The sequence below is a fragment of the Hirundo rustica genome, chromosome 3 (genome assembly GCF_015227805.2).
Source record: "Hirundo rustica isolate bHirRus1 chromosome 3, bHirRus1.pri.v3, whole genome shotgun sequence".
In the NCBI taxonomy this organism is placed as follows: Eukaryota; Metazoa; Chordata; class Aves; order Passeriformes; family Hirundinidae; genus Hirundo; species Hirundo rustica.
Window position 1 is genome coordinate 4640032 of NC_053452.1, and position 14688 is coordinate 4654719.

Sequence of the window (14688 nt, forward strand, 5' to 3'; positions counted from 1 at the left end):
GTCCTGATGTATCCGTGACTAGTTAGGCTTTCCTTATGCTGTTTTTAAAAAATATTTTTAATTTCTTAGGTCATCTCGTCATTGCAGTATGTACATTTCACTCAAAAATAATTCTTTGGAATCAGTGTCAAGAATGTTAACCGCCCTTTTGCAAGAAGATTATTTATGTGCAGAGTGAGGAATCCAGCGTGGGGACTGATAAAAATCAGAAGTCAGAGAACTCAGGAGGAGAGGCTTTATTAGACTTCGCGGTTTTCTTTCAAAATTCTTTAAAAATTACAGATCTTCTCCATTTCAAAATTATGTGCCTGGGATCTGCACTGGAATTACTACTAGTCCCCACAACAGCTATGAAGAGAATGAACAGCCCTACTGTTGTTTAAAATTAATGGATTCCTCTTGCCTTTATTATAGCTTTCTATGTGCACGAAGAAATGGACAAGATATGTTATACATGTCTGAACAGATCTTTAGGGACAGTGAGACGATGACAGCTGACTCCAGAGCCTTGGATAAGACATCAACATTTTCTTGGAAACAAATTTGTGTGGCAGTTCAACCCCCTTTATGTTAGGTTGCTTCCTGGTTTGTGGTTTTTTTCTGTTTGATTCAGTAAAGGAACATGATGAGACCTGGGCTAAGGCTGCTCATTGTCTTCGTTTGAAAGGCAAGTGTCTGCTAAGGAAGGCAGGAGCCTCCCTTGGAATGGAAAACGTAAACCCCCTCCCTCGGAATGATTATAATTTTGAAATTAAGGCGGCCCTCAAGCAAAGATGTGACAATAGGAGTAACAGTTCTTTACTGGTATGTATAACAAAGCAAACAAACTACAACAACTACTGATTTTAACAGCAAAAGAAGCAGGAACGCAGTGAGAGCCTTCTCAGCTGAGACAAGGGAAGGGATGGAAGAGAGGTTTTTCTTCACAAACGCCCTGGGGCAGGCAGTCGATCCCGGTTCCCCTGCAGGACTCTCGGAGGCAGCAAGCTGGGCCGACAGGAATGGGCAAAAATCCTGGGGAGATGGATGAGATGTCTCAGAAGCTCCGTCTCGGCAGGCAGGGGATGCGGGATGCAGCGCAGCGAGAGCCCGGAGCGGAGCCGAAGAAGCAGCGGAGGGAGCTGCGGCAGCCCGGCTCCCAGCAGGGCAGAGAGGGGTGAGCCCAAGATCCCCGATGGGGATGGGTTCCTCTTTTAGTGAGGTGGGTGTTAATGAGATCCCAGTCCAACAGCTGATCCTCCGAGCAAAGGCTCACCCACAGAAAAGGACGAAACAGCACCGGCGGTGACAGTGAATTCTCCCCGCAGGAAGCAGAGCTTGACCGTCCGATGGCGATGCCGAGAGCGACAGAGCAGCTTCCCAGTCCCGTCTTTTGCCTGCCCAGTTCTCGAGGTATCCCTGCCCCTCTCCGCTGAGTTTGGCCACTTCATCTGTTTTTCTTAAGTACTCAGTTGTTTGTGCATCCTAGCAACTAATGGGAAAGAAATTCTGTAAGGAAAAAGGAACGAAAGGAAAGAAACCTAACTCCCTAACATAACAATCATGCAAATTTGAACCCCCACTCCTGGCCAAGTGTTTGTTTCTTGCAGGACAACGATTTTGCTGAAGCTGGAAGGCTGCGCTGTGTGAAACTGCTCCCTCACGGATTGTTCTTGATCTCAGTGTAGGTTCCATGTGATCCCAGCTCTTGGCCCTTCAAAGGTGTTGTCTTATCCTCTCTCTGCGTCACCTTACAGACATCGGCAGCAAATAAATCCATATGGATTGTCTCTTACACCATTAACAGCCTGAGTGTACTATTCATTTTCAGACCTGAGCTTGTCACATGCCAAGACATTTTACGGTGTGCACGGAGTTGGTGGACAACCTGTGCCTTTTCTGGTCAGTTTTGATGCACTGTGAATTTGGGGACATCTCCTTCACATTTTCTTGCCCCTCTCCTGCCAAGATTTTCCAAGGCGGGCTGCAGAGTGTAAGTAGTGTGGGGAGATCTTGGTTTACCTTAAGTCTTTAGCTGATCAGTGATATTCCTTTCTGGCCTGAGTTCTTTCTAGCACCAGTGCTGCTGTCTCATTAATTGCAGCCAATTAGCACCATGGCGATACAGCCAAGTGTCAGCTGGTGTGGGCTTTTTGTCTCTTTTTTTTCAACATAATTAGAGGATGCTCACTGACTGTCATGTTGCTTATATGTCTTTGTGGTGTTTCCTCTGTTGTGCAGCTGTGTCTTACGGCTCTCTAGCTGAACTTTGGCTTCTGCATGGAGAAAAGTAGCTGGGAGCAGAGTTTGTTCTTGGTGCTAAATAAAAATATGTCATGAGATGTAAAAGGGAAGGATTGCATTTATGAGATTGTTGCTGGGGAGGATTGGCAGGCAGGTGGCAGGTGCCCAGGACATGCACAGCATCCAATTTCTTGACCAGAGCAAACACCTTGTCCTGATGTACCTAGTAGGTCTGGAGCATTTGGGTACATTATTAGTGCCCAGGGCTGGTTTCTCTGTCCACTGTGAGGGATTTTAGGGATCAGCTGAGCATTGGGAGGCACAGAAAGAGCTTCCATGGGGCTGAGCATCAAGGGAGAAACCTAAATCCTGGTTGTGACTCGGCAGCAGCTTCCCTCTGCCTTTGCTGAGAGATGACCTGGGAATGGCCAGCCAAGAGGGATTGGCCGGGAGACTTTCTGCAGAAGTATCATGCTCCCAGAGCTGGTGAATAATTTTCATGATGCTTCCCAAAGTCTCAAAGGCAAATGACTCATTTCTCATTGCACTAAATGTCTCACTCCAATTATTTATGCAGGTAAATTAAACAAAAGCTTTCTTAGCCCATGGGCTGCCCATGTCCAACCACCCTACCAGGCATCTGCTTGCCACTGCAAACTCTACTGTTCATAAGCATTCCAATTTTTTTCCTTCTGTTTTTCCCTTGGAAGCGGAGTCTCATGCAGGGTGTAAGTTACGGTTCACTTCCACTATGTGCTTCTCTCTATCCTCTCTGTGATCAGAGGGAGCAGATGGAAAACTTTACAAAGAGAACAGACATCTCTGGTCCCTGGCTGCAAGGCCAGAGGGCCCTCAGATGTTATCCCTCATGCTCTTACTGCAGTTAACTGAATTTTTCCAGGGAATTTGGAAAGAGGGCTGCCACTGCCAGGCATCTTGTATAGGGAATTTGTCCTGATATGTTTTCACTTTACTGGTGAGAGAGGGAGAAAATGCTTAATTAGGGAATTAACTGTCTTTTAGATGATTCAGTTTCCTGCGAACATATTTACCAAAAAGAGAAAAAAGTGCTGCAAAGTCTGACAAAAATCTTTTTTCTCAGCTCGAATGAAAAGACAAACAGACTCAAAGATGAGTGCAATTGCTTGATAGACCTAGGACTAGTTTTGTGTTGCATATAGGTAATACCTTGCAAAAGAAAGGCCTTGTGAAATATGGTTTAGGCCCTGGTACTCTGGCTAAGCTAGCAACTGGCTTGTAAGTTCCCATGTGAAAGAATCATGAGAATGAGAATCGGTTAGCACAAAAATCTATTCTGGTAGGAGAACAGTTCGCACCTGTAGGATCAAAAAGTCTGTACCATGGGAATCCGCAAAGAAAATCTGTGAACACCTGGGTAAAGAGAGAGTCTTAGCATGTACACACACAAGCATTTTCTAACCAATGAATTGAGCAGCAAGAGAATTATGAACCAATTACAGTTACACATGATGTCTGAAAACTGTTTAAAAATGGGCTGTAACATTAAAGATTGCCTTTTCTGCATGAAAAAGCAAGAGTCCCGTCTGCTTTTACTGAGACAGTTTTGGTCTAGGAAAATACTGCTTTCCCTCCTCTGCTGACACTCTTTTCTTCTCTTCTCAGATAACCTGGGAAAGGGAGGCTCATTCAGTAATTCTGATTTTGCCCCATAAGATTAGGAGAGTGTTTGGCTTTGCTCCAGAAATCCTTCTCTCTTATCCAATACCTGTTCACTGGATAATGCAGATTATAAAGCTGGGAAATCCAAGTTGTTTGTAGGGAAAATGGGAGTTTGGGCATATACAGCTATGAGATATGTTGCAGGTATTTCAGGGTGATGTGGAAAGCACTGATGCAGTGCTACTTCTCACAGGGATAGACTAATTTACATCTCAAATCCTGAAGTCAATGAAAAGTTAATTCATAATGCTGGTGTTGAAGATGATTAATCTAGTTTGGTTTATGAGAGAGGAATGACCATTTTTGGTGAGATGAGCATTTTTGAATGACCATTTTTGGCGACACTCCTCTGTGCATTCCCTTGTTTTTTGAAATTTAGTTTCGAAGGAGGTGGTTAGGAATGTTTACCTTTTATGATTGGAAAAGCGCACTGTATGAAGTGTGGTCATTTTTTCCCCTTTATGAGCTAGATTCACAAGCACACCTGTGCCCGGGATCCTTTTTCTTGTGTGAGGTTTTTTCAGGCAAAAAGCCCTTCCTTGCACCAGAATGACAACCAGGAGGTGTTTGCAGGACAAACCCCAAATATCTGCAAGCGTGCTAACAGATATCTTTGGAGCCTTTGCCATTTGTCTGCTGAGGAAAAAACAAAACAAAACAAAAACAAAACAAAACAAAACAAACAAACCCCCCCCCCCAAAAAAAAACAAACAAAAAAAACCCAAAACCAAAAAACCAAACAAACAAAAAAACACCCCAAAATACAAAACCCAAATCCAACAAAGATGCTATTTTTGTCTGAAAATTTGCAGCAATCGCTGGCACCTCCTTTGCTGTAGAAAGATACAAGAGTAACTTTTTAACCTGATTTAGTGTTCATTAACACCTTTTAAAATTATGGTTATGGCCAAGAATTTATTTATATATGGCACTGCATCTACTTCTAAGCTAATAGTTCATCTCCTGAAATCTTAGGTGTCACTAAGTCCCCCCCAAAGGGGTGACACTCTTTTACATCAGCTGGGCCTCATTTCTCAGACAGCGTTTGTGAAGGCCGTACACTTTGGGGGATATGATTATTTAGGATCCTTGCAGTCACAGGTGTTATTTACCATTAATAAATCAGACAGTTTTCAATCCATATCCGTCACCACACGATCCTTGAAGAGAGCCACAGCTGGGATTTCTCTTTATTGAAAACCTCTTAACAAGGTGTACTTGTTGAGTGATGGATGCTTTGCCATTGGGAATCCCTCGCTTCAGTGGGAATGAAACTTTTATCCTTCCTTCCCCTCAGAGTTACAGCCACAAATCCGCTTTGCATGCCGGAGTAGTGTGAAATCGCTTCAAGGAGCCATGGAAGGGCTGAGTGGGAGATGCAATAAGCAGGTGGTTGTGCTGACAGTGTGGCTAATGTACTCCTGGAAAATGGCTGGTTCTGCTGGTAAAGTGAGGCTAAGGCAAGTCAGACCAGCTGCCCCCACACACAGAGCAGAGCAGGCTGAAACTAAAGCTACTCTGTCCTTTCGAGTGAGCCCTCCACACTGGCTGCAAGCTCATTCTCACTCCAGCCCCAGCAGAAGGCTACTCCCATTTTTTTCCCCATAAAGGAAAGCAAAAATCAGTGAGACAGATTTATCAGACGGCTATTCTGTAGCAGTGATCCCTGCTCCAAGCTTGGTGTTCTCTCTGGGCAATACAATAATGAGTAATTAAAGACACCCTACCCTTCCAATTAAAGTTTCCAAAGTGCTTGCTAAGCATGAATTACAGTAAGGCTATGAGAGACAGACAGCAAACTGCAAGCCTCAATTTGCAGGCAAGAAAGACCCAGTTTGTCCAAGGAGTCTGACTTAAAAACCAGTGTGAAAATTATTGCCCCCTGCAAACAAATATTTAAAACTCTTGAAGTTCAGTAGGACCAAGTTTGCGCTTCAGGGATGTCCTGTGCCCTGTAACCATCACAAAAAAAAAGTCTAGTCCCAAATGTGAAGTAAAAGAAAATTTATTACTTGCTTAACCATTTTGAATAGTTTTCCAATAAATTGTGATGAGGCACTGTAATTACTGTGTGAGTTTAATGTAGAGTAGGTATTTACCAATCAAATTATATCTGACAGAGGTCTTGAAAAGATGGAAGTTATCTTAAAAAAGGCCCTCAGTATGTGTATCAGTAATACTCCAAAAATCAATGTAGTCATCAAGCCATATTGACCTTCTTAGAAGCTGTGATTTTTTAAATTACATCTCTGAAATAAGATTAAAACTTTTCATTATACCTGTAGACTTTCCCTAAAATAAATAAAAAGCATTAAAGCATTTCTTATTGATCATGAGTCTCATAATAACAGTCTTTGAATCCGAACAAATCCAAATGAAAAAACCCAAACTCAACAATCCCAACAATCCTCCTCCATTATCTTGTGCACCAGGGGAAGTTAAAATTTAATACCTATTTTGTAAATGTTTAATTAATGGTGGGATTTTTTCTTGTTTCTCCTTTTGGTGTGCCGGCTGTAGAATCCACCTTTGAGCTCTCGAGGCCTCAGCAGAGATAGATGTTAAAAAGTGCTATTCTGGCACCTGATACAGCAAGTAATGCCACTCCATCAGAGCAGTCCCAGACACCTCTTGCTCATGAACTGTTGTTCTTCATTAGAATGCATAGCTAAGAATTTGTTTAAATAAAAATCTGTTGGCAGTGGGAGAAGGATATAGAAGGAAGGTTTCAGAATCATGAAGAAGAAGCACCCACGTGCCGAACTCTGCCCTGAGCTCTCACAGAAGTTCATCCTTACATAGTGCACAAGGCATTTATTACTGTTCAGAGAAGGCAGGGAAAAGAGAAAATAAATGATCCAATGAAATTTACCTGGTTTGCAGGTTTTCTTTGGGGGTCTTAGCTACTCTAGACAAGTTTGGCTGTTGAGATATTTCTCTGAGATGTTTCCAGGTTGTCCTGGGGCAGACCATTGGTGTAATGTTGCTCCTCTGTGCTGAGCACTGTAGTTGGTAAAGCTATAAACATAAAAGACATAGTGTTAAAATAAATTATGTGAAGTAGATACATTTGTCTTTTTTTTTTTCTTCCCTCCAGGGTGATACATTCAGGAATGCTGAATATACTCACTTTCAGTAGGCAATTGACAAATAGATGGGCAAGAATAAAAGTTTAATTTTTTTTCCTTAAAAAAATTGCTTTTTCTCAAAAAAGCTTTTTTTTTCTGCTTTAATATTAACTTTAAATCTGTTCTCTGTTACTAACTTTAAAAGACTGTAAACAAGTCAAATGAAGGACTAAACATGGGGTAAATATTCTGGAGGTAATTAAAAATGTGTGTGTGACAGCTGGGGAAACGGCTTAGTGGTGGACTTGGCAGGGCTGGGACAATGGTTGTATTTTATGATCTTAAAGGTCTTTTCCATCCCAAAATATTCAATGATTCTAAAAGCAAAACAGGAAAAAAATCCAAGAGCATGTGAGAGATGATGCTGTCATTCCAGGACAGATTAACCAGGGAACCAGGAGGCATCATCAGATGGGCTTCACCAAGATGTAGGTTTTGATGTTTCCCCTTTTTACTTGCAGCAGCAAATTTCTCAGTTCTACAGTGCCAAGGCTGAGAATTCCTTTGCTCAGTGCATGTGGCAAGGCACAGCCTTGCTGCAAAAAGAAAAGCACCTCAGTGGTCGTCCTAAGAAGTCAAGGAAAGATAAATACATGTCTGGAAAACAGGTCTCAGCCATTGGGTCAGTGTTCTTTAAATGCCTTTGTGCTTGGAGGACTTCTTGTCCAGACGTACCTCTTGGTGGCTCCAGTGCATCCTCAAACGTGCGACCACCGCCGTGGGACCGGTGCAGAGTGAGCAACTTCTTTTTCAACAGACCAGCTGTGGCCATCCTGGGCTTCTTTTGGATTTGTTGCTTTTTCCTCACTACAACTGAACTCCCCAGAGCTCAAGATCCCAAGATGGTATAGAGACACGGCTCATGGCGTCTCAGCTTTAGGGACCAAGGATGATACGCTCAGAGCTGCAGCAGGGGGAGAAATCCTGTGATAGTCACAGACCTTCAGAACTGATGCAGTTGGGAGGGTCTTGTGTTGTGTTTGGAATTAGGTTTCCACATATTGCCATATGAATACTTTATAGTGAGACCAGCCTGTTTTAGAGCCAGGTGTTTGGATATTGGTCTGTACCTGTCACTGCTCTCCACTCCTTCAGCCTGTTAGGAAAATTAATCTATGAACACCAGAGGTTTATGTCCAAAAAGGAGACAGAGGAGTCCTTTTACTTTATTCGAATAAAGGGTGAGGCCATGGGGCATTTCCCCTGGGGTCTCTCAGATTTTCAGAGGACGCAGCCTCCTTCTTATCCCAATTTCCCGGCCACATTTCTCTCTCTCTTTCCCCATTGGCTGAGGTACTTGAGAGGTACAGACTTCCCAAAATGCCCAAGACTTAAGATTCCCCTTTTAATGTATAATCTCCCTAATTTTTAATTCTTGTGGGATTTATGGGTTTTCCCCATTGTTACTTTCATCTTTCAATATCCAATTTCATTTATAAACAAACCTACGGTTTGTTTGTGAAGGCAAGTGTTTCTTTTCCATCCATCAATCAGTAGAATCCTTCCCATGGTTTCTCTTATCCCTCAGTGCTAGTTTCATCTACCAGCAGACTCAGGGCTTGTTTGTAAAGACAAATCTTGTCATTCCTCTCAAGCCTGTCCAGCTCAGTGTCATCTCAGGTGAACCAGAAGTGCTCCAGCTTTGCTCACATCTTTCCTCTCCATCATCCTTCTCCTTTTGCTTGCAAGATGTCAGCAGAAAAGAGCATGCATGCTGGTGTATTGTTTGTTGCTGGTGTCACAGGTGATGAAGACACTCTCCTCATCCAGCCTGGCAGCATGGATGCTCATACTTCCTTTTAGATTAAATCCTGTCCACTAGGGGAACAGCATGAGGGAAGGAGGAAGAGTTCTTCTCTCTACCACATGCAAAAAGAAAATTAGATTAAAAAGCTGAAGAATGACTTAGAGGATCCTTTTTCATTGATTCATAGCTGTTTTCAAGAGCAAGGACAGTTCATTTTGTCACTTTCTGAGCTTTGCTTACAATTTCTGCACCTCATTATAACAGAAAACATCTTTAAAATGCTTTTTCACATATATGCATGTGCATGCTTTCGAGACAAATGGTTGTTCTGGGTTTGCCTTCTCAGTGAATTTTCTCCTACCTGCTCTCTGGAAGAAGGACAATGCCTTGCCTGAAAGACAAATTGGGTCAATCAGAAAACAAAGTATGTAGCTGGGTGTCACAACATTCCATTGAAATGGCCCTGGCTGGGGGCAGGTTGCTGGAGAAGAAAGGGGAGGGGTCCACCCCAGAGGTTTGGGGCTGGGTGTTGCCCTGAGTTTTAGCCTTCTGATGTTTATATTCCTGTAGTGGAATCTTCTCAGGCTTGTAACATAAACAGGAGTTGTTTTTTGCATTCCTCCCTGATGAGGGACAATTGATTGACTTCTAGCCTGGCCATTGGGATGGAGAGGTGGTAACCTTGTTCTCCAATCCCTGGTCATTGCCCAGGATCTATATAAACGAGGTCACGCAAATAAACTGCCGTTCTTTTTGCCTTGACGACTTGAGTGTGAATATCATTTCTCTCTGCATCCTCTAGTGACAGCTGGGTTTTTGTGCAGTCCGCTTTGCGGGTTCAGGGGAGGAGGGAGCTGCCAACAACCCGTTGAAAAGCTCTGGGATGCAGAATCCTTTCCAGAGCATTCTCTCAGGCTCCCAGAGTGAATTACAGAATTGCTATTGCATTGATGACTCCTTGGCGATGTTTTCAAATTTGTTTGTTTGTTTGTTTGTTTGTTTAACTCAGTAAAGCCTGAAAATCCATTTCTGCTAACACTTTGTTAAGTCTCCCTGACATCTTCTTTAGTGCAATGCTGTTCTTACAGATGCATAGACTTGTCTGATAGTCATCTTTTCTCATTCGTACACCTTGATGTTCTGCTCACCTGTCACTGTTTCCTGGTGATGATCCAGTATGTTCGCTGGCACTAAGAGCATTCAGTGGTTGACAGAAGGTAAACCCTGAAGGCATTTCAGACACACCTTAAAAGCTGAACACTGTCCTCTATTTCCAGCCTCAGAAGGGAGGCAGGGGAGACTTTAAGTCTTAGTGAATGAGATGGAAGCAAACCAGCACTTAACAAAATCGCTGGGTGTGAGAGCACCGTGCTGAGCAGGCTGTGCTAGTGGGCAAGGAAGGCTTTGGAGGAATCACCCTGCTCCTCCAGGTTTGTACCCTTCATGTTTACAGAAAAAGACTGGGAAACAATACTAAGATAAATCCTAACAAAAAAAAAAAAAAAAACAAACAAACAAACAAACAAAAAAAAGCAATTATAATAACTATTGCATTCTTTAGGTACTCTTTTGGTGGTTTGTATATCTAGCTCATAAAACACAACTTGTTTTCAAAAATTTCTCACAAAAAGTGTTTGTGAGAAAACACACCATAAAAACACAACTTGTTTTCAAAAGTTATTGCTAGTGGAGAATGCTGGTTTTTTAATCCAAAGTCAAAGGTACAGTTTTCTCTCACATAGGTTTTTTTAAATCTGAAAACATCCTTCACAAAACTAGATAAACCCACATTGTGTTCTAGATATTTGTGTTTAAAAGAAAAACCCAGGTGCTCTCGTGCTGACCTTGGGGACATACGCCAAGTTCTCTAGGGAATCTGGAAACTTCTGTTCTGATTAGTTTTTAAAATGGGGTTTTTGAAGTGCTAAGGTCTGGACAACAGGTCTGAGCCAGAGGTGACTTACAGATGAATCCTGTATGTTATATAAGTAACACCACCTTATGCCAGTTATTTAAAAATAGACAAACTTGTTTGCAGACTCATCAAACCGCTTATGCTCACTGTTTTAACGCCAAACTGCATGCTTTAGAGATTTTTGCATGATCTTGTGTAATTGTCTGCATGGTGTGTCAAAAAATCCTCCCAGCCTATATCACCAAATGTTTGTCTGCGAGATATTTTGAGAATCCTCCCAGCCATGTTCTGGACTCCAGCCAAGCTCTGGTTCCGGGAGTTTGGGAAGGGTACCCCCAGATGTTTCTGCACAGAAGGATATGCAAGTCGCTCTGACTCGGGTCTGTAAAAGCTGGACCCTCTTGCAGCAGCTTAGGCATGGGTGCACTACTAGGACTTCCCTATTCCTGGGAAAAGTCTCCAAATCGTTGCTGCAGCAGACAGGGGCTCCCCAGCAACCTGTGGATCTGGATGGTGGTAACGTGTTAGAGCAGTTGGTGATGTATCTTTCTCGATCACTGTTCTCTTTCTCATACAGCAATGGTTTGGTATCTTGCTTATTTTGTTTGTTGCTGGAACTGAGTGCACAGTAAGCTTATTGCTTTATTAAATGTATTATTTTATTTCTGTGTGGCTTTGATATTAATAGAAAAAAAAAAGAGCATTCTTTACATTGGTGTCTGTGTCCTTTCTGTCACACCCATCGATTGGCAAAGCAGGTGTTATTGAAGGTTTTTGCTTAAACTCACTGTCTTATTCACCTCTTTTTTGGCAGACGAGTGCTGAAGAAGCTTTGCAGGGACATATGATACGATGCAGAGAGAGTGATAGAACTCTCTGAGGAAAGAGGAGATCAAGGTAAGAAAACCTGGGAGGACAAGGAGCAGCATCCACTGCCCCAAACACTGCTGTAAAATCTTACTGACACCTTTCTTTGTGGACTGCTTGTGTTCACAGCCTGGCTGGACCAATCTGCGACACTGCTGCAGCCCCCCCTGCACAGCTAGGATTGTATTTCAATTCTAGCTCCCTCAGTGAGCTGCCAGTGCTGCTGTGACAATTATTCTGTAGCTCATTGAAAAGGGAAGAGTCACAGTTAATTCAAGGAAAATGAATGTATGAAACATTTACATCTGACTTTTGTTTTGGTATCGCTGATTTTTTTTTGTTTTTCCTTATAAGCAGCAAAACAGAATGCTCTGTTTGTGAAAGAACAGATTGGATTTCTATGTCACTGCTGCTTTATATAATGAATAGTCATAGGGAAAAAAACATTTATAAATCCAGCCTCCACAAAAGAGCAACACAGCCAAACATATACGGGGTTTTGCATTATGTAATCGTAAAATGCTCCTACTGAAATGTTTTATTGATTGCTCAACAATGAAGGAACAAGAGTAAGCTTCCAGAAATGCAGTGCCAAATCTATATGGCCTGATAGATATAATTGATTCCTTTCATTGCGGAGTGTTAACACAGAAAAATATTAGGTTATCTGCGAGGAGCAGTCTGAATGTTCAGATTGGTATTCAGTAACAGCTTTGTACGGTACCAGCACTTCAAGGCGGCTGTTTCATATTTTCAGTCTTATCTGTCAACAACTCTGCATAATCCTCAATGGGTGGATCAATAGAAGCCAAAGGTATTGTGTTACAGTGTGATAATTCCCCAGACAAGGTAGTGTGCATTTAGGCTTCTTTGATAGCATTGGTGTCAGTGGGCAAACTAAGAGCTAGTAATTATCCTTCCCTCGAACAATGATTATTTAAAAGTTCCCATGGATTGGCAATATGCAAAGCACAGACCTTGCGGAGGTGAGTGGCTGAGGAGCAGGCACCTGGCACAGTCCCTTTGGCTCCAACATGCCCCATCACAGCCTGAGAGACTTCTGGTGTGCATCCATCATCACGATTCCCGGTGGTGGGGGAAGAAACCTCGCTCCACACTGACTTTTGATGTGCATCACATCGCAGGTTCATGTGCTGCTTTGAGGAGCGTCACTGTGATACATGTCCTAGAGTTAATTCGTGTTAAATGTTATAATATGCAATTCATTCTCCGTAAGATGTAAGTTCATTTCTAGTCGAGTATACCACGGGTTAACTGGGACTGAGACAGTACGAAGGGGGACACGAGGAATTCTTTTGCTAGAGATTGCACGGGAGGGACATGAGAAAAGTATGCCAAGAATTACATGAAGAGGGACACGAGAAAAATTCTGCCGGGAATCGTGAGAGGAGAACAAAACGATGGAAAAGGGAGATGGAGAACCCGGAGAACCGAATGATTACATCAGATCGATATCTTATCCGTCCCCGCCTGACATTAACATCTCCACACTGTATCCGGACACAGCAATCAAGACATTGCTCTCCCGAGAAGATCCATTCAACCCCACCAGAACCCGACCATGAACATCCAATGAGGCTGCCTCGGAAGGGGGAGTCTTGGAGTCCCGATTTCTCCTCAGCAAACCAGTGTATAAAAATGGACCGCCTCAGACCGAAAATGTGAACTTGGGGGGTGACAGACTGACAGAGTGTGTTACCGTGTTCACCCAGTGCCAAAACCCAGGGGTTCGACGCTGACCTTTTAATTGTGGCTATCGGAGACTGTTATTTTGTCTCAATACAAAACTCTAAATTTTGATTTGCTAAATTTGGTCCATCGTGTTTATTACAGTCACCAAGCACATTTGTGACGCCCAGCGCCAAGGGTTGTGATCTGCATCCTCTGGGCTCTCGGTCTTCAGAGCTGGCATGGCACTGCATAACAGAGGAAGCGAGTTCATGCTTGGCCTGCCTTGCCAGGAGTGTTTCTGTGGTCCAGGAAACACTGCTGCCAGTGATTTGTGATTTGTGATTTGATTCTGACTATCGGTTTTCAAGCCCGGAAAGGGCGACTCTGAACCAACTGTGTCTGAACTCACGCCCCTGTAACCATGAAGATCAGCAAACCAACCCTGAAATAAATTTTGAACCTTCTCCTCTGAAAATCCTTATTCCATATACTTCTGCCGGTATCCAAATAACCTTCCCCAGCAGTCAGGCACCGTGAGCTGGGGTGGATGATGCTTTGTGCCTTTTGCAGAGGTAAAATATTCACTTGCATTGATCCAGCCATTGATTTTTTTCGGCTTGTCTCAAACAGCCATGTGACAAACCCCTCTCACGAGGAATCACAAAATCCTCAGGTTCACTTAGGAGCTGCAGTGTGCTGTAGTGTAAAGCGTAGAGTTTGCTGCTGAGTGATAGATATCGTGAAATAAAGAGGATTCACATTCAAATGTGTCCGCTTATTTTATGCTATGAGTCTTTATTTTTAAGAGCTTTCATGCTTACTTAAGCAAAGGAGGCAGCTTTCCAGATAAAAATAAATTTATTCAGCGCTGACCATAAAAAATAATGAAATTGACAGCAAAGCCAATGCCTAAATTTTTCAGATGGGGGTTTCAAACAAGAGCAGAGAGAGAGCGTCCAACTTCAGACAGTCAGCAGGGAAAGGGCAGCAAAATCCTGGTGCCAAGAAAAATATCACAACACAGTCCAGAGAAGCCTGGGGAAAAATTATACAATCTGGGCAGAGTTGAGTTGTGCTGTCTGAAAGGAGACAGTTTGAAGGAAAATTCATTTCAGTACTCTCCAAAATACAAGATGGAGTGGTTCTGGCACCTTGCTCCCAGCCAAGGCGAGGCAGCTCCAGAGGACCTGGCCATGAGCCAGAGCTGGTGCAATGAGAGGAAAGCCGGCTTCCTAGCTGTGTAATTTCTCCCTCTTCCAACAAGAGCAAGAATCCCTTCTGGCAAACTGCTTCCCCATCCTTCAGGGTGAGACCTTTTAATCCTGAATCAGCTGATAGGGAGGATGAGGAGCTGGGCATTCTGCAACAGCAGGGGAGAATTTCATCCCTGGTGAGATTTCGGGTGAGGGTTTGTA